Source organism: Heterocephalus glaber, unplaced genomic scaffold (assembly GCF_053883595.1).
Source record: "Heterocephalus glaber isolate CG9 unplaced genomic scaffold, H.glaber_assembly_v1.0 deba00001666, whole genome shotgun sequence".
NCBI classification, from domain to species: Eukaryota; Metazoa; Chordata; class Mammalia; order Rodentia; family Bathyergidae; genus Heterocephalus; species Heterocephalus glaber.
In genome coordinates this window covers 4,383,956-4,402,674 of record NW_028258406.1, presented here as the reverse complement: position 1 = coordinate 4,402,674, position 18,719 = coordinate 4,383,956, and the positions used below count along the sequence as shown (strand labels likewise).

General features: G+C 36.6%; 1 protein-coding gene across 6 annotated transcripts in view; it reads right to left on the bottom strand.

Moving 5' to 3' along the window:
• Positions 1-18,719, bottom strand: part of Diaph3 (diaphanous related formin 3) — a 501,638-nt gene that overhangs the window by 7,201 nt on the left and 475,718 nt on the right. The gene's annotated exons all lie outside the window — the stretch shown is intronic.

Genomic DNA, 18,719 nt, shown 5'->3' with positions numbered 1-18,719 from the left:
CCGAAAATATACAAAAATAATAAACAGAGCAAAGGAGCACTTCGTGTATGGTTAAAATCTTTTAGGAGTACCAAGAAACTCTTATTGAAACCAATTATGTAAAAACAAAAACAACTAAAAAACACTCCCCCTAGTCAAACAAAATAGACAAAGCAGATGATTTAAAAAAAAAGTATCTCAGGATAGAGGAGATAACTGACAATGAAGCTAGATGTTCTTTGCAGAAACTTTCATACTTAGAGACTTGTTTTATATCACTATCCTTTAAAGTTTGGAGGCAGCACTGCTATTTTGCCATTTCCTGTGCTGGGCCTTCTAACTGAGCACAGGCCTGGAAGAAACCTCAAGATGATACCATACAGGCTCTGAGTGCAGCAGGCTAAGTCTGGACAGGCAGGCTGTCCAGCTTCTTTGCTCTGAAGATGGCAGTAATGTAAACCCTTGCATTCGACTGCTTACCTTTCTGACTTGTAATCCAAGACTTGAGTTGGACACTCCCTCCACCCCCAAAATGTCTGCTTCTCTTTTTTTTCACCATTCCATTCAATTCTTAGCAATTCCAATCAGGCTTTCCTGTACCCTTCTATTGAAACTGCTAGGTAGCAGATGACCCAGATTCTCAAAATTCCTAAACGCAAAGAACTTTTCTCATGCCTCATTTTCTCTTGACATCTGTAACATTTTAGAATGTGTGTAATTGCAAATTTGGCTGGCTTTTTTCCCAGTACCTGGGAGGTAAGCCCTAAACTCTTGGAATTTCGTTATTCATACCAGGGGACTCAGTGGTAGGGTTTAACAACATGAATAGAGAGTTTATGCTAATTAGGTGACTCCTGCTCAGTCTCTAGACAAATTATGGTAGTGAGTGACCCAGGATGGAGATGGCCAAGCCAGAAAGACCAATCATGTGATTAGAAGGTTGGGTTTTTAAGACAAGTAGAATCAGCCTAATTTCTGAAAAGGGAAAGGGGCTGGAGTTTAAATTTAGCCATGTGGCCAATGATTCCATCAGTTGTACCTAGTAAGCAGACCTTAATACAACTGAGAACACTAGCATTCAGGTAAAGTTTTCCTGGTTGGCAATACAGTTGTCCCTGGGAATCCATGGAAATTGGTTATATGACCAAAAGCTGTAAACGTTCAAGCCACTTATATAAAATGACTTAGTATTTGCATAGAACCAACACATATTCTCCCATACACACTTCAAATCATCTCTAGATTATTTATAACACATAACACACAAATACGATGTAAGAAATTATCACACTGTCTTGTTTAGGAATAATAAGGAAAAATATCTGTACATGTTCTGTACAGATGCATTTTTTTCCTATTTTCAATCTGCAGTTGGCTAAATCCATGGATATGAAACCCATGGATATAGAATACTGACAATACTCTGTATCATCAACAGTTGATGTCCCTAGAGACAACAGAAGCTGCAAGTGTTTCTCTGGTTGGTTTTGATTTGTATCATTCAGTTTAATTAAGCTGTAAGAGTTCTGTGATTTCCTGAATTTTCATTCCAGAAAATTATTAAAACTGAAGGAGTAACAGGAACTACTGAATTTGTAATCAGCTGGTCACAAGTGAAGGGGGCTGGGGACCCTCAAACTTGAGCTGGTGGCAGAAGGACGCTCCTTTGAAGGTAGATAGTATCACAAGTCATTGTGAATGTTATTCATAATTTAGAATACTATTATTATATAACTAATATCAACTGTTTAGTTTATAGTTTGCAAACACTTTTGGAATATATTCACAACACATTTGATTCAAATAACACCCTTGTGAGAGAGATGATATAGGTATGTTTACTTTCTTTTATATAAAGCTGAAGAAGCAGACATAGCTTTCAGGCAGAGCCAGAGACAAAACTCAAGTCCTCTGACTCCTTCCTGGTTAACATGTTCTATCATGATATGTCCCTTTATGATGCTCAATTTTCTACTTTCTGATGATTTACTTTGAATCTTTTTTGGTAGTTGAATCTTCCCACCACTCCCAAATTCTGTAATCAGAGCTCTCAATGTAGCCATTTCTCAGATACTTGGGCTATTCCCCACCCTCCACTTCTACATTCTCTCCTCCAAGATCTCAGCTTCAATCATTTCCTTTGGGAAGAAATCTCCACATCTGTATGTTCAGCCTTAGCAACAGAGTTTCAAAACTGGGTCCACATGGCCTCTCTAAACATTTCAACATAAATGCCCTACCATTACTTCAAATAATACATTTTCAAACCAAACTTTCATGTCCAAAACTGCTTCCTCTTCATACTAATTTAATGAAACCAACCATAGCATCTGCCAGTTCTGCTGTCACTGACAGCTGTTTCAGGCTACCATGTTTTGTGATGACTGATGTGTGGCTTAGCAGCTACTAAACAAATATTCCTAGAATGCCTGTCAGCTGGTAGATAGCAGGTAGTATATATTTTGATCTGCTGCTTCATGAGGAAGAGGGTAGAGAAATAACACAGGGGTATGATTTGACAGTATGATTATTAAAATATACTATGTATCTGATAAGTCCTTTTTATGCTATTTAAAATTTTTTTTACAATAATCTTACAAGACAGGTATTAACATCCCTATACAGTATTATAAGTAAGGAAACTGAGGTTTAGATAAGCCCATGCATGTCCAGGGCTGTAGTCTTTCCTATTTATCTCTGGCAAAATCCATGCAAATGGTAGTACATGATTAGGTCAAGGCAAGCAGGCATACTGTGAAATAGAAAAAGTGCTTCACTATGACAAAGGGTTTAGAAAAAGAGGGATTCCCCAGTGTTAATGACCTAGGTACTATATCAAAAAGTAGCTACCTAAATAAATCCTTTAAGACCTACACATTATTTTGAAGCCATTTGTAAGTAATATCGTATAGTATGATTTTAAGTATTTTCCTTTATTATGCTTTTAAATTCAGGATTTACTAGTTATTTCAGATGTACAAGCTGGGCATGGTGGTGCACACCTCTAGTCCCAGCATGCAGGAGGCTGGGGCAGGAGGATTGCTGCAAGTTTGAGGTCAGTGTGGGCTACACAGTGAGTTCAAGGCCAGGCTGAACTACACAGAGAGATCCTATCTCAAAAACTCAAAAAATCAAATGTACAGATGTTACTGTGAATGAGTAACATGTTATTTTGATTCAGAGAATCATGTAAAATAGAATCATGGAATCTCTGGACTGAATAGAATCATCTAACCAATGCTTAAATTCCATTTATTCAGTTTCCCATCAAGTGTACGTCCAGACTAAATTTGAAGAATTTCATAAAGCAATTTATTCTTCCTTTGGATGCTCTATAAATTACTTGTTTCACCCTATGATTATCTAGTGTTTGACTAACTTTTTTCTACTAGAGCTGTATTAAATAAATGTAATTCTTCCTCCACCCACCAGCCCTTCAACTGATTGAAAACAAGCATCACATTCCCCAAATCCTCTCCAAGCCAAATAGCTATAGTCTCTTCAAGTTCCCCTTGGGATCATGAATTAGGGTTACGGGTAAGTTAATTCAGGTAGTATTCAGCTCTCTATGGTAGAGAGTCCCTGAAAACAGTCTACTGTGAACATGCCATACTATATCCATTTAGTAATTCAAAATTTCTGGAAAAAATCCAAACCAATTAAGGTATTCAGTACTATAAAATTCATGTACAGTGCATGTTCACAGAATCCTTGATTACAGCCTTTTGAAATGTCCATATAGGGTGATACTTTGAGATTAATTGTCAGTATATGCTTAGTAAGAATCTGTTTAGAACTACCTGAGTTTATTCATTAGAGAACTCAATCCTGGGGTAGATTTGTGTTGAAGACTATTTTCTACTAAAATAATTTTACATGTAACTATATACCCAGAAATATTACTTTATTTCTCTCCAGGCTATCACACTAAATAAATATTACATTACCCATATCTAAACGTAATAATATGTTCAAGTAGTAACAATACTACTTCATATTCATATCACTGTGATCTAACATCCTGGAACACAAGCCCCAGAAGGCAGGGATCATGTCTGTTTTATTCACCAGTATACTGCCAAGCCTTCACAGTTCCTGTTTTATAACTGATAAGGTTTATTCCTTATGCCTTGAGTGACAGAACCTAAACATGTCACAGTTTTATTACATTGCTTTGCTTAATGTTTTGTATTAATCCAAAGAAAATACTTTGGAAAAATAATATCTGGATAAAGACTAAGCTGATGACATATTTTGGTTTAATTATTTTTGCTTTCTTGCACTTCGAGGACTCAGAATTCAGTCTAGAACAGCCCTGTGCAATGGAAATAAAATGAGTCATATGTGTGGGCTGTATGCAACAAAGATTTCTTGAAGCCACATTATATGCTGACAAAAAATGAAATTAATTTTAACAATGTAATTTTATCTAATATTATGTCAAAAACACAACAATGAAATACACTTACTGAACATCTTAATTTCAATCAGTCATATTTCAAGAGCTCAAGAGCCTCTTCGGATTACTGGTTAGCATATTGGACAGTACAGGTCTAGAACTTAACAGTTCTACTAACCTGTAAAGATTTGGGGATTGAGTATCTTTTCGGAAAATTTCAGTGATAAGAAACTTTAGCTCAAGTTGGATTTTTACTATTAAAAAGCTAATAAATGTTATTAAAGAGAATTCAGAAATTATGACAAAAATAAATAATAAGTTTGGCTAAAAGTTAAAGTTCAACTTTTCTCACCCCTGTATAGATTAGTAAACTTGGCTTTTTCTGTGTCAGAGATTTGCATGCTAATCATAGTCAAGCCATAAATTAAGTATGTGCTGTTTGAACTTCATCTAGAAGTATAGAATGAATTACATACATAAATATATCTTTAATATTGGGGGGAAATCCCTAAATAGATAAGCTATTGAGTTCAGTCAATATAATGAAGCTATTGAGTTTAATCAATATAATGAAAGAACATTTTTTTAATGGAATCAGTTATTATAGAAGGAAAAATAATCAAGTGAAAGACTGTAATGTTCTAATTTCACTGAGATTTCATTTTATATAAAGGAACGGTTACACATTTCTTGGTAATTTGGATTTTGTGAATGGCTAAAGATTAAAAATACATTCAGGAAATTTGAATTCTAATAACGACAAGCCCACTGCTGCTATTGTTCATATTCTGACATATTAATCCAGTTGCCTGAACATAAGGGCACCAGGTTGCCCTTCAGAGATTTTTCTACTTTTACTTCCCAATTTTGTGCATGTTTTGTTAATCGTGAGAATCCGAGGGATCTAATTTACTAAATGTGATTCACTTCCCTTCCAAAACGAAGTTGGCCTCTGTTGCTTGCCATTGCTTATACACATTGGATCAGGACCTATATTGGGGTGAGGTTTGCAGAGTTGCCACTGATAGACGCTGACAGACTTGCCTCTTTTGATTACTCTGTTCACAGTATAGCAGCATGACCTTGTACTGTATTGCTGGTACCAAGTTTCATTATGAAATCTGAAACTATTTCTGAAATTTGTTTCATGCATTTCTAGAAAATGAATGAAATAAAGAAAGCTGGCATGAGTCATGGGCACGTCTTCAGAGTGGCTCAGGCTGGCCCGCGACTGCCTCCTACTGTCAGTTTGAGGTAAGCGGGTGCATCAAAAGGCCTTCCTCAGCCTTGATTTATAGATAACTGGCCTTCTTCCCCTGAAGAACAATTTTGCATAGGTAACTTTGGAAGAAATGCTGATGCGCTCTGAATTTCTCAGAATTCATTACCTACTTCAATTGCTAGATCTGTGAGAAAAAACTAGCAAACACTTTGAGCATGGATTTTATTCCACTCCAAAGATTTTTAAAGGTAATTCACAAGACATCTGTTCTTTTAAAATTCTGTTTCACATTATTCTGTTTAGTTATACATTTTTATCTTCTTTCTCCGTTCACTACAAGGCCTTACATCATATCTCTAAGGAAAAGGCAAGAGGAAAAATATCTATAATGATTTAATCTTTTAATAGTATCTTTCCAAATAAAAATATTAACAACTATGGGATAAGATTTAAAATACTATAGTAGAAATATAACAGCTCACTGTATCTAGGGAAATCTTCACTAGCTTTAAGTAATTAACATATGGAGGGAGAGCATGACAACTGACAGTCAATATAAATAACTCATTTCTTCAATGAACACATTTGGGTCAATGACTTGGGTGCTGGTTGTGCTCAAACTGCAGTCTGATTTCAGATGGTTTGGCCGAGTTATGGAATTATCATTCCTCATATGAAGGTGGGATTTTTCATCAGCAAAATGAGGTAGGCAAAGGAGACCTTTCTTTGAAGCTGTTCCCTTTTAATGGGGAAAAACAGTAAAAGGAATCGGTCAATGTCACTTCACTTTTTTCTTGCAAGTAAAACAGCAGGTTTGGTTTGTATGAAACCCTAGGCTGCACTGAGATTTCTGAAAAATTGGTTTCTGTAAACAACTCATTTTTAATGCTGCCCTGTGCTTCCTAAGACTCTGTGGACACACAAACTAGATCGGACCACACAATTCCCTCTTTCTGTTCACTGCTATAGATTCCTGCTGCAGGCTTCTCACACCAGCAGGGACTGTTAACTCAAAAGACTTGCTTCCACTGTCTTTTGGGGCTTTGGAGTACCTCCTGTCTCTATGGTAACATGAAACACAAAGCACTAGAAATGTACCATACAGTAGAGGCAGAAAAGGAAGGAATCAGTGCAGTACTCTTAGCAAGCTAAAGAAGGTGCTGATAGCAGGAAAACGGACAAGGAACAAAGATAGGATTAATTGTTCCTTGTTCCATTCCTCTTCATCCTCTTAAAAGAGCTGTAAGAGTGTCAGCACAAAAGCAGCCCTAGAGTATATGGAACTTTATAATGCATATGGTACTTGAAATTTAAAAAATATATTGGAGACTCATTAAGCATAAATGTCTAGCAATTCACAGTTCATTAAACTATTGAGGTAAATAAGAGTTCTCTGTTACATGAGATATAAAAAAGTATAAAAACTTACAAACATCCCAAATATGGCTTATGAAAAGACAGGAAAATATATCATCACTTGGTAAAATGCTTTCTTTTCAGCTTTTCTTATTTTTTTTCAGTGGGGTATCATATTAAAAATAGTGTCTGGGCTGGGGATTTAGCTCAGTGGCACCACACCTGCCTGGCAAGCACAAGGTCCTGAGTTTGATCCCAGGTACCAAAAAAAAGGAAAAGTAAAAATAGTGTCTGTAAGTTCAGCATTTCAGAATAATCACAGGGTTTTATGTCTCAAAATTGTTGGTAGATTCCAATCTGTTTCCTGGTCAGAAACAGCACTCAACTCAGTTGTCTAAAAAACATCGTAAAATAAATGAGGGACAGTAATGCTATCAATTAGAAAACATTCAATAGATCCAAATATCTACACACCATAAAAGATTATTCATGCAGACATTAATAAAAAATATACACTACCACTCGTAAGTATTCTCTTGACATTTTCAAAATACTTCCTGCAGCTATGAAATACTGCTGGGCATCCATACTGGGAGCTGGTGACAAGCACAGGAATATCTACTAAATATGCTATACAGGCTGCCTGGTTACCAGACCCCAGGGCAGGGTCTGCTGATACATTTCACAGAGCAACAAAGTTGGCTCTGAACTATGTCTTTTGAAACAGTTCCCCAACGAACTAGTGTAATTTAAAGGAAGCTAATAAAACACACACTCATGGAACTCTACCATTAGGACCTGAGATTTTCCCCCTCTTTAAAAAAACAAAACACAAAAAACACCCCATCAACTGAGATGCAGCTATAGCTACAGCCACTAGAGGTCAGACAGTTACACCTGTCACCAATCACGGAATTTCAGTGGTCAACCTAGTAACCTGTATAACTTTTAGTGATTTAAAAAAGATGGGACATAGCATATTATTTTACAACTATCATGTATAATATTAATACATTAGCTAATTCTATTTCTAAAAGTTTTAGTTTTTAAAAAATGACATTACCTGCCTATACTGGACAGTAGTTTATTTGAAAGAGGGAGGAAACCAGTGATTGATAAAATCCGTAAGTCTTTGCAATTAATGACATCTCATGATGTGCAAAGCTGCTGTAGTAAACATAGAAGCAATGTGTCCTACAGTTTTAACAAGTCCATTTGGTAATCATAACCCTCATGAACCTTCCAATCTGAATCATCTTATTGCACTAACAACAGTGTCTATTTTCTTTTGGTATACACAAATTTTATCATCTTATGTACTGATAACCCTAACTCTCTGAGGGTCACCTTACAATGGAGGTCACTTCTCATCTGTACAATGAGGTTTTCTATGTGACACACCAAACATAAGTTAATAATTTTGAACTATAACATAACCTACAAATATAAAACTCAGATTTAACAAAAATATTCTTTCTCACTGTCTTATTAATAAAGTAATTGTTGGCAAGTCCCCTTCCTGCCCATTTTGGGCTGTGTTTTATAAAACACTACTAATAAAAATGATACTAACATGTTTGAGCACTTAAATGCCAGGTCTGTACAAGGTGTTTTACAAGAACCATCATATGGCCTAACGAAGTCTGAACTTTATTTTCTGCAGCTCACAGAGTAGGAAAGGAGGGTCTGAGGGATTTAGAAACTCGCTCCAGGCATGCAGGTTGGGACAGAGCTCTGTCTCAAGTCCAAGTCTTCTGATTTAGCATCTGGTTCTGAACTATAGCAATGTTGTTTAACATATTAAAACATTAAATGCTGAAGGAGACACATGTAACTTCCTTAGTATAAGGAACCAGAAGGGAACTATGAGTCACTTCATTTTCACTGATATTGTTTCTAACAAGTATCTTAAAAATCGATTGAGCTCCTTAGTTAGGCAGAACAAGAAATATTTATTTCCAGGGTTTAGCTTGAGTACCGTCTACACTTAAACTGGCTATGTAACTAGTTATTCACTGAAGTAGCAAAATCTATGGCCCAGAATCAAACTCAGGACCTTGCACTTGCCAGACAGGCATGGCGCCACTGAGCTACATCCCCAGCCCTAAAGCTAGTTATTTTTGACATTATTATAAAACTTTACATTTAACTAATAAAATGGAACTGGGAAACTGGTTCTAAGTTGAGAACCCAAAGTTTTAAAATTACTTTCTAATTTTTTCAAAATTAAAATGAGCTAACCATGAAAGCCTCAATTTATTTTAAACATTGTAAGTTTTAGCATCTAGTTTCCCCTCAGCAGTAATTGATGCTAGAGGAAACCTGATTGCAATTTCTTAAATTGTTTTAGCTCTATTTATGCAGTGAACTCTGCAATAATACTAACCAGTTTCTATTTTCCAGTCCTAATCATTGTGTCTGATGACCTACGATCTCCCAAATCTCATCACATACCCTCTGATTGTCATGACACCACCTCCCATTCACCTTCCATTTGTACTTCTAGGTTTCATATCCTGGTCTGCCTGATGTTAGGGTTTATATCCCTACCATGTCCTCAAATCTAGTGCTGAGACCATGGAGTACACAGTCTGTGTTCTTATCATCTTATGTGGTGTTAGAAGTAGTGATTTACATGTAGATAGATGTGTCATCTTCCACCATAAGATTCCACCCTCAAGAAGATGGTCTATGCCTTATATTTCTTTGGTATACTGCATATGAGCTGGACAATATGCTTTCATTTAATTAGAAAATACTGGGTGTGTACTGTGTGTGGTATTATGCTAGGTGTCAGGGATACAGCAGAGGATGAAGACACAGTCCTTGACTGCAGCAAGCCTGCATTCTAACAACGTCTATACATATAGATGTACCCATCTATGTACATAGATTGTAACCAAAGGTATTTGCTTATAATCAAACCACATTTATATGTGTATATCTGCAAAAGTATTTGCTTATGACTGCCCTATATAACAAGGAGAAACAAAAACTGCTCAAAATGTTTTGAGTTATTATGAGGTATGAATGTTTAAAAAAATTACAATAAGACATATTGCCAGTAATTACCCTCAAAATACTCATTATTTTGAAAACATTTATCCCATTGTTCTTGCCACTTTGAAGCAGTTCTGGAAGTCCTCTTTTGTTGAGTGTCTTTAGTTGTGTTGTCATAGCTGCCTCATATACTGAATTAATTCAAAATATTTACCTTTCATGGTCATTTTGACTTTGGGGAACAGCCAGAAGTTGAATGGTGCCAGATCTGATGAATATGGTAGATGAGAACACAATGTAATGTTTCTATGAGCTTGCTTTTCTGTTGGATGGCACTTGGATGGCATTCACCATATTTTGATCACAACTTGTAAAGATACTCACAAAAGAGGACTTCCAGAACTGCTTCAGAAAGAGGCAAGAACAATGTGATAAATGTGTTCAAAATGAGAGGGAATATTCTGATGGTGATTAATAGCAATGTGTCTTTTACTGTAATATATTGTTATTCAAATATTCACTGTATTTTTTTTAGCATACCTTGCATGCTACTAATTTTCAAAATGCATTATTTAATATGGTTTCTGTTATGGGTTTTGGCAAAATCAGGATCCTCGTCTCTTAAATACTAAACACAAAAGTTTAAGTGCTGTGGGCATGTTCGATTTCAAAAGAAAAGACATAGGGTGGGGGAGGCCATTGGTAGCAGTAATGAAGAGAACATAAACAATGTGAAGGTAATAGAGATTGTAATGGCTTCTATCTAGATGCCCCCCAAAGCCTCATGCGGTTATAGGTGGGGTTTTTTGGAGGTAGTTGGGATTAAGGTGCCACACTCTGAGTGTGAATGCTACCTGCCCTAATGGAGGGTAACGAGGATGGACTATAAGGGACAGAAAGAGGGCTGCTGCTTCAGTTGCTGCTGCTTGCCTGTGCTGCAGTGGACTATTTCTCCTCTGTGATGCATCTCTGTGATGCCACCCTGCCTTAGAACCAGCTGACTGTGGACTGAAAACTCTACAAATGGTGAGTTAAATAAACCTTTCCTCCTTTAACTTGTGGGTGCTGGGTAAAGAAAAGTAACTAAGAGATTAATTATAGGAATCTTCTAAGAAGAACTAATACAGTGGGATATTTGGGGGGCCTCATTGAAAGACAAAAGGAGAAAAAGACAAGAAATGCAGATATGGAGGGATCAACACTGGCATGGTTTACAAAGGCAGGACTTGATTCAGGAGGAAATGGATTTGCAATCAGAAGGCCTGAGGCTGAGACACGTGTGCTGCAGATGCAGTTGAGGACAGTGGCTGCCTCCCATGTTCTCTCACTGAGATTTCCCTTCTTGTTACTCTCCTTGTGGCCAATGCCATGCTAACAGTAGCAGAATTACCTCACTAAATTTGTCTCTCTGGACCTCTCCCTAAGAGACTGGTGTTCCAGTTGTCCATTCTCTTCACAAATGGAAACCATATCAGAAGTTCTTTTGGCACGGAAAGTAATTTCTGGCACAGGATATCACTTCTAAGGAAGCTTCCTTGATCCTACTCCTTTTGCTATTCATTGCTACAAAGCCCCATCTATCATAAACATGATATGTTTGTGTAATTATGTATTAATATCCATCTTCTCTGCTATACTCTACAAAAGAACGTAGAAGGGTCTTAGTCCAATGGTGATGATGATGACCCTAACATTTACTTTGCCTCTCTGGGTACCAGATATGATAATGAGCCTTGATAACATTTCTCCAGTTCTTTCTCACAGACCCTACAGAGTTGTTAGTATCTCTGTCACACTAGAGAAGAAAATCTGGGCCAAGAGACCAGCTTGTCTCTTATGAGACCATGACAACGTTCCTGGTTTGTTGCTGTGAGTCCTTCCTGGTCCCCTGGAGAGGGCTCTGATGGTTTCTTCTGGCAAATTAAAAGCTCTTTCAAGGGAGGCAAGATTAGCTTTATCCCCTTCCCTGCTGTCTTTACAGATTTGGTTTTAACTGAGCTTACTGCCATAGAACCACCTTTTTGTTTATCAAGCAGTACACTTATTGATTTGTTTGTTCTTTAGATTTACATGAAAGAGAATAAAAAACAATTTCCCCTGGCTCACCTGGTTAGTTGCAAACTGACATCTGAGACCACTCAGAAGAGGGGTCCTTTTAGATATAAAAGGAAAAACTGTAAGGGTTTCCTCTTGGATCTGTCATTTACTTTCTATATCCTTAAAGAATTCTCGTAATTTCTCAGAACTGAAGCATCTTTTTTTTTTTAAAAACTAAAGATGACCAAATCAGCCAAATCTACCAAGGATTTTTATGCATTAGTTGTTTGAAAAGTACAGATCACCATATAAATTTAAGCTCTCATCACAGACCATGAAAGTGACTAGGTGGGGCTCTTTCCTGAGAGTTACAGCAGGTAGACAGTAACAGATAAACCTAAAGACTGATAACTCTGGGTTAAAACAGAACTGCCAGTGCTTTGGGAATAACTGATCAAGCTATGTCTTTAGTGAAGAATGAAAAGAAATTTCATTTCTATCTCATCAGGACACTGGTTTATGTTTACATGTAGCACCATTCAATTTATGGTTACAGTGATAAATCCTGTGATGTATATTTATGTGCTAATTTGATGGGGATAAGGTGGGTGGATATCCAAATTCTGAATAATACAGTAGGTGAGAATAGGAGCTATAATGCTTATGAATTACAGCTCTTCATCACTGAAAATAATCTGACAGCTTCCTCTTAAAGCACAGTAATAGCAATACACTTAAAATCAAGGTTGAGGCTTCTAGGGATCTAGAATTTTCAAGGTAAGAATGAAATTATGAAAAGCCTTTTTGGAGGGGGAGAGTTAGGAAGGTAAGAAGATTTTCCTTTCTTAGAGCCAGAGAGACATTTTACATTTTCCTAAAATGCTGGTGCTTTTGTAAACAATTTTCTTCCACTGTCACCTTCAAGCATCTTGAAAGACACACATCGTGACTTTTTTTGAGTAGAAAGTAACAGATTACCTTCATCAATAAACTCAGAATAAAGAAAGAGACTAAAAAGAACCACGGAAAGCTTTTAATTAAATTGAAGCCCTCTTGTTCTTGTACTCCTACTTTTCCTGTTTCCCTACTATTGCTAATACAGGTGTCACAGAAGCAGGTGTGTGGACATGGTGGGACACATAGCATCCACTGAATCCTCCTAGGAGGTAGTTATTGTTTATCTCTATTTCCCAAGAAGGAAATTGAGCCCGGAAGTTAAGTGGGTTACTCTAGTGGTAGAACTAGAATGAAAATTCAAAGTCTCAGTTTCAGGTGGTACACTGTCACTGTCTCCTGGATCACAGGTAAGTTTTGTTTAAAGGGGGTGGTATATATTATACAAGTGGTTGGTTAATGAGAAGAGATGATAAACAGATCAAAAAGGGATACTGCTGTTGATTGCACGGAGAAAGGATAATACACTGGAGATGCTGGAGATTCAGGCAGTTAGAAGTCGAGAGAGTTTATCTTTTCTTCCTCCTCAAGCTATAAAGAAGTCTTGCTGATCATAATCTTACTTTTCTATGGAATCTACTTGAGGACTAATACAGTTTTTGAAATTTCTGTGCTTCTCTTTCATTTGATTTCAATCTGACATAAGCTGAAACCAGCATTCAAATTTAACATTTCAGTAGTTGAAAGTTGAAAGTCTCCAAACTAAATGTTACCACTGCCTGTGATTTTGTTATTTAGGCTCAGCCTCATCAGTCACGAAATGAATACTTTGTGATTTCTAAGATTCTTTCCCATTTTTAAGTTCTTTGATTCTATAAGGAAAATGACAATAAAAATGTGATAAATATTTGCTACTAGAATATCCTATAGAAGAAAGATAAGAACCAGAAAATGTGAAGCTCAGTCATTCATCTTTTCTTTTGAAACAAAGGGAATAGGCAGAATCCTAATTTCAGACAATTATTGTTATAGGGCAGTTCTAAATTATAAATATGCCAGTTAATACAGGCCTTACTAGCTGAGAGATGTCATGTATACATTTTATCTTATAGTGTAAGAATAACATCACAAACGCTATCCATTCACATCAATGTTCCACTTGAAAAGAGGGAAAAAATTCAGCTCACAGGCAGTTGTCGGGCAAGAGTGCTCACGGGTTCTAAAAGAATAAATAAGAAAGCACTTCAAGCTCTTCAGAAAAAAGGTACTGCTATTTAATCAATTCAAAGTCTTTTCCTATTGAGATAATGTGTAAAATGCATTGCTGACAAAACAAGATATATTTTTTAACATACTTATGTTAACTGCCCATTAACTTGGTTGTACCAAATATAATCTCTGAAATCCTTTAGACTAGAAATATAGGAAGTTTTGCAAAAAATAGAAACTTTAGCCCGGCTTGTGTCAGAGGGTTATCGGTTTGCACAGGCAAGGAGAGCACATTCGAAAGCAGACCCTATCATCACACAACCTCAGGCAAAACCAGGTGCACCAAAGCGTTACAGAAACGGCCTTCTGAAGTAGAACAGAGCACTGGAACGACAATGCAAAACACTGAAAAGACCAGAACCTTTCATGATCTTTGACAGTGACGGTATATAAAACAGTAACGGCTTCAGAGCCAAGGAGGTGCCAGGGTACATGTAAAAGCACCAGCCATTTCTTTTTGTCCGTTCTTAGTTGAGCTTCCCCATAAAGAGTGAGTCTAGGCCAAGAGACAATATTAAAAACAAAAGGTTAGAGATCATCATGGGACATTAATTATGCAAAAGAAGGCAAACTGAATTTAATCAGAAGCAGCAGACTCAGTGCAGGAAGAATTTTCTCTTTTTGACAGAAGCAGTTAGGAAAACATTTATGGTAATACTGCAGCATCTGCTGATTACAGTCAAAGCTGCAGGACACCAGCGTTAAATCACTGAGCCATCCTGACAGCTCCTGGGTACTCCAGTCACATCGAACAGCAATTTACAGTGAAATGCATCCAACTCTAAAGATCAGCCAGCATGTTCAAAGCAGAGAGAAATAACTTAGTTTGGACTTCTCTCTTTTTTTAATTAAAAGATTAGAAAAGGGAATGTAGCTGATAAAACTTTTGATCCAATACATGTATATATGTATCCACCCATCCTCAAAAAAATGTATATTTTTAAAACTATATGAATCTTTACATCTATTAATGCATTTTGTAATCAGCAAGGTTTTACAATTTATTGGAAGGAAGAATTTTACAAGGTCAAAATATAGGAAATAGAATTTTAACCCTTTAGACAAGAAGTCAGGACAAAACTTGACATTCCCAGTTAGTGTTTTAAAGGGATGTACTGAAAGGACTCAGAGTAATTAGAATAATTTTTATGCAAGTGGAAGTTGGTGGTTAAGCAAACACAGGTGAAATACGGAGTTCAGAGAATGAATGAAGTGCAAAGTTGTAGAATGGTTCTTCTCTGGACTGCCTTCAGGATGACAGGTAGGATAGCCACAGGCCCTCACTCCCCGTCAGACAGTTACAATAATGAAATGCTATGGATATTAATAACTAAAACTTTCATACATAGATGTACCAGAGGGCTTTCTGGCGGTCAAAACCATACTGCTGTTTAAATCTTTGAATGACACAAGAACCCAGAGAACAAAAGACTGCATTGAGGCCTTCCAGGATTAACATTCACAAAAGTAAATGTCTCATATTTTATCGAAAATCAACACCAAAGATTTTCTTCCCCCAGTTGCTTTGGGAGTCTAACTAAATATTATTCATAGCATGAGAGATTAAAAGGAGGAAGAAGCAAAAACTTAAAATGACTATTTTTGAAGGAAGCCATTGAAACTAGTCACAAGGGATGGCTCTATTGTTGTCTTTCCTCAGCTAGACAAATGGTTTCAAAATATGTTTGCTACAGTTAATCACTAACATAATATTCATCTGCAATTTTGAAATCTAAACTTTTTCATTCAATTTCTTTTCCCAAGCACATTAAAAATGTCTCTAGACTTCTATTTATAGACATAACCTATTGATGGTAAAAGTGCACCTGGGTAATCAAAGCCACTAAAAACAACATAGCTGAAAAGGTCATACACTGGATCAATAGAAAATTTCAACCTAACAAATAAGTCCATACATAATTGAATAATAAATCAGTGAATTTTTATTGAGCACCTTATATATGTATAAGCCACAGAGCTAGGAAACATTAAGAAGTTTAAGATGTCATTGGCCTGAAAATAACCAAGGACATTAGATGAGCTTAGTTTGGCTCATTTTTAGTGTTACTGATGTGGCAAATGAGTTGTACATATAATAAGTGGAACAGAATTTCAACCAATGAGGTCCACTGAGGGATAGCTTATGTAAAGGCAGACTTTATAATGGCAGGGTCTTATTTGAATCCTGAGGTAACAACAGAACCTAGATATATGAGAGACAATTTTGAGGAAATCTACTATAAAGGCTAAAAAGCATATCTACCTCTTAGTAGATAGGTAAGATTCAGGCCAAGCAGTAGATCATATAGTCAACCGAGGTAAACAATAAAAACCTGTAACGTGCATTGGCTAACATTTTTAGTATCAAACTGTTGGAAATTTTACATGGATCGTGTTGTTGTAATAGTGTTTTATCAAAAAGTATTCATCTATAAGACATGATAAAAAATATAATGAAAAAATTTGTTACAGTAAAAGACACATTGCCATGAATCCCCTTCATAGTCCACCTTGAGTCAAACACACTTATCTTGTCATCCTTGCTACTTTCTAAAGCAGTTTTGGAAGTTCTCTTTTGTGAGTGTGTTTAGTTGCACTGTCAGGGTTACCTCAAAGTACTGGATGGATCCAAAATGTTTACCTTTTGTGGTCATTTTGACTTTGGGGGAAGAGTCAAAAGTTGCGTAGTACCAGATCCTGTGAATAGGTGAATCAGGACAAACCTTGAAGTTTTCAAGAGCCTGCCTCTCCATTGGATGGCAGTTGGCAGCAGGATTCACTGTAGTTTTGGTTACACTTCATAAAACCACTCACGAAAGAGAACTTCCACAACTGTTTCAGATAGTGGCAAGAATAATAGGCTAAGTGTGTTTAAAGCAATGGGGAGCACCTTGAGGGGGATTCATGGCAATGTGTGTTTCCCTGCAATGCACTGTTTATTTAAATAATCACCATATCTTCTGATCACAGCTTGTATATGAGCAGGGCTGTATGTTTATTATGTAGTAGGTAACCCATCGACTCCAAAGGAAAGCAGCGACTAGGGAGAGATAAATATGAGCCTGTTATAGAAAATTAAAGATTGGCAGAGCTTAGCAATTTCTTAAGTTTGTTCCAGGAAAGTCTCCTGAAAGGCCATAAGGTATCTGGGGAAGTTTAAATGCAGCCTGAGGAGAAAGGCATTCTAGTGAGAAAGGTTTGAACCTCAAATATTTTGTTAAGACTGGGGTTGACTCCTACTGTCTGTGCCCTGTCCTCTTCCTCACCCACACGAGAGGAAGGAAGGAATGAGCTAGGTAAATGGGAAGTGCAGGTGGCATGGTATAAACAGATGAAGAAACTAAAATGGATGGTACTATAATAAAAAAAAAAAACAGAATAGTCATCAGCAAACAGATGGCTCTTAATAGAAAATAAAATTTGATTAGACAGTTTGCGGGAGTATGTATCTGCACTAGAACAAGTGAGAAATTCTTAGGCAAATCATGAAGGTAAACTTCCCTCTTTGTGGAAGAAAGCAGTATTTTGAGTAAGGAACAAAAAAATTGCTACTCTGTAAGTTGGGTGAAGATGTAACTTGATGGAAGTTGGTTTCTACATAGATTTTGATGGCAGATCTTGGGGAACAAATTGGTTTTAAGATAGGTAAGACTAAGAAAAAGCTATCAAGCCGTATAGATGTAATGTATACAAATGTTTGATGCAAGCTAATCATCGAAAACTGTGAAATATAAATGTGTAACTATGACCCACTGGACTTTTTTTTGATACCACTAAAGTTATCACTGTCCAAAAAATGTCAAACATAGACATGTTGATTAAAAGAAATGAAGCAACATTTAACCTAAACAATTTTTTCTATCCAAGAAGAAACCAAAGATCCAGAGAGATTAACTCAGGGTAGAGGAAGGATAACATGGTGCTTTCCCAGCTCCTACCTCCAGGGTCAGGCCAACTGAGGCTTAAACTAACTTTGCTATTTCTTCACCCCATTAAAAGCCCTAATTCAGTTCAAGGTCTTTTGTCTGTGGATACTTTATGCCATGATGCATACTGCACTTATGTAGTACTCTAAATATTTCAATGTATTTATATATATACATATATCCTTACTTTTTTTTTCTCCAAGAATTCCCAAATTGGCTGTAGAAGTCAGATATACTAAAATGAAACAACTTATAAAGCAAGTTAGTGGAAGAACTTTGCCTTTATTCAGCTGTCTTGCTCTTGTCACTAGGTCATATTACACCTGCATGTTGGTATAGTTTGCCTTGGATTGCATTTCTACACGGAAGAGAAACTGTATTTGCTTAATGTAATGAAAACAGTCCACATGTGCAATAGTGTTGTTTTCTGTGATTTTTCATTACAACTACACAATGTTTCAGGTACATTGTGGGTTAAATAGACTCTTGAGGGCTAGCCTGGGAACCCAAACATCATTTATAACATTTATAACACTGTTTCTATGGGAAATTGCTTTGTGAGTTCCAAAACAACTGATTTAAAAATTAACTTTGGGAATAGAACTGGTTTCAAAGTAGATGATTATCTGTCAGATAT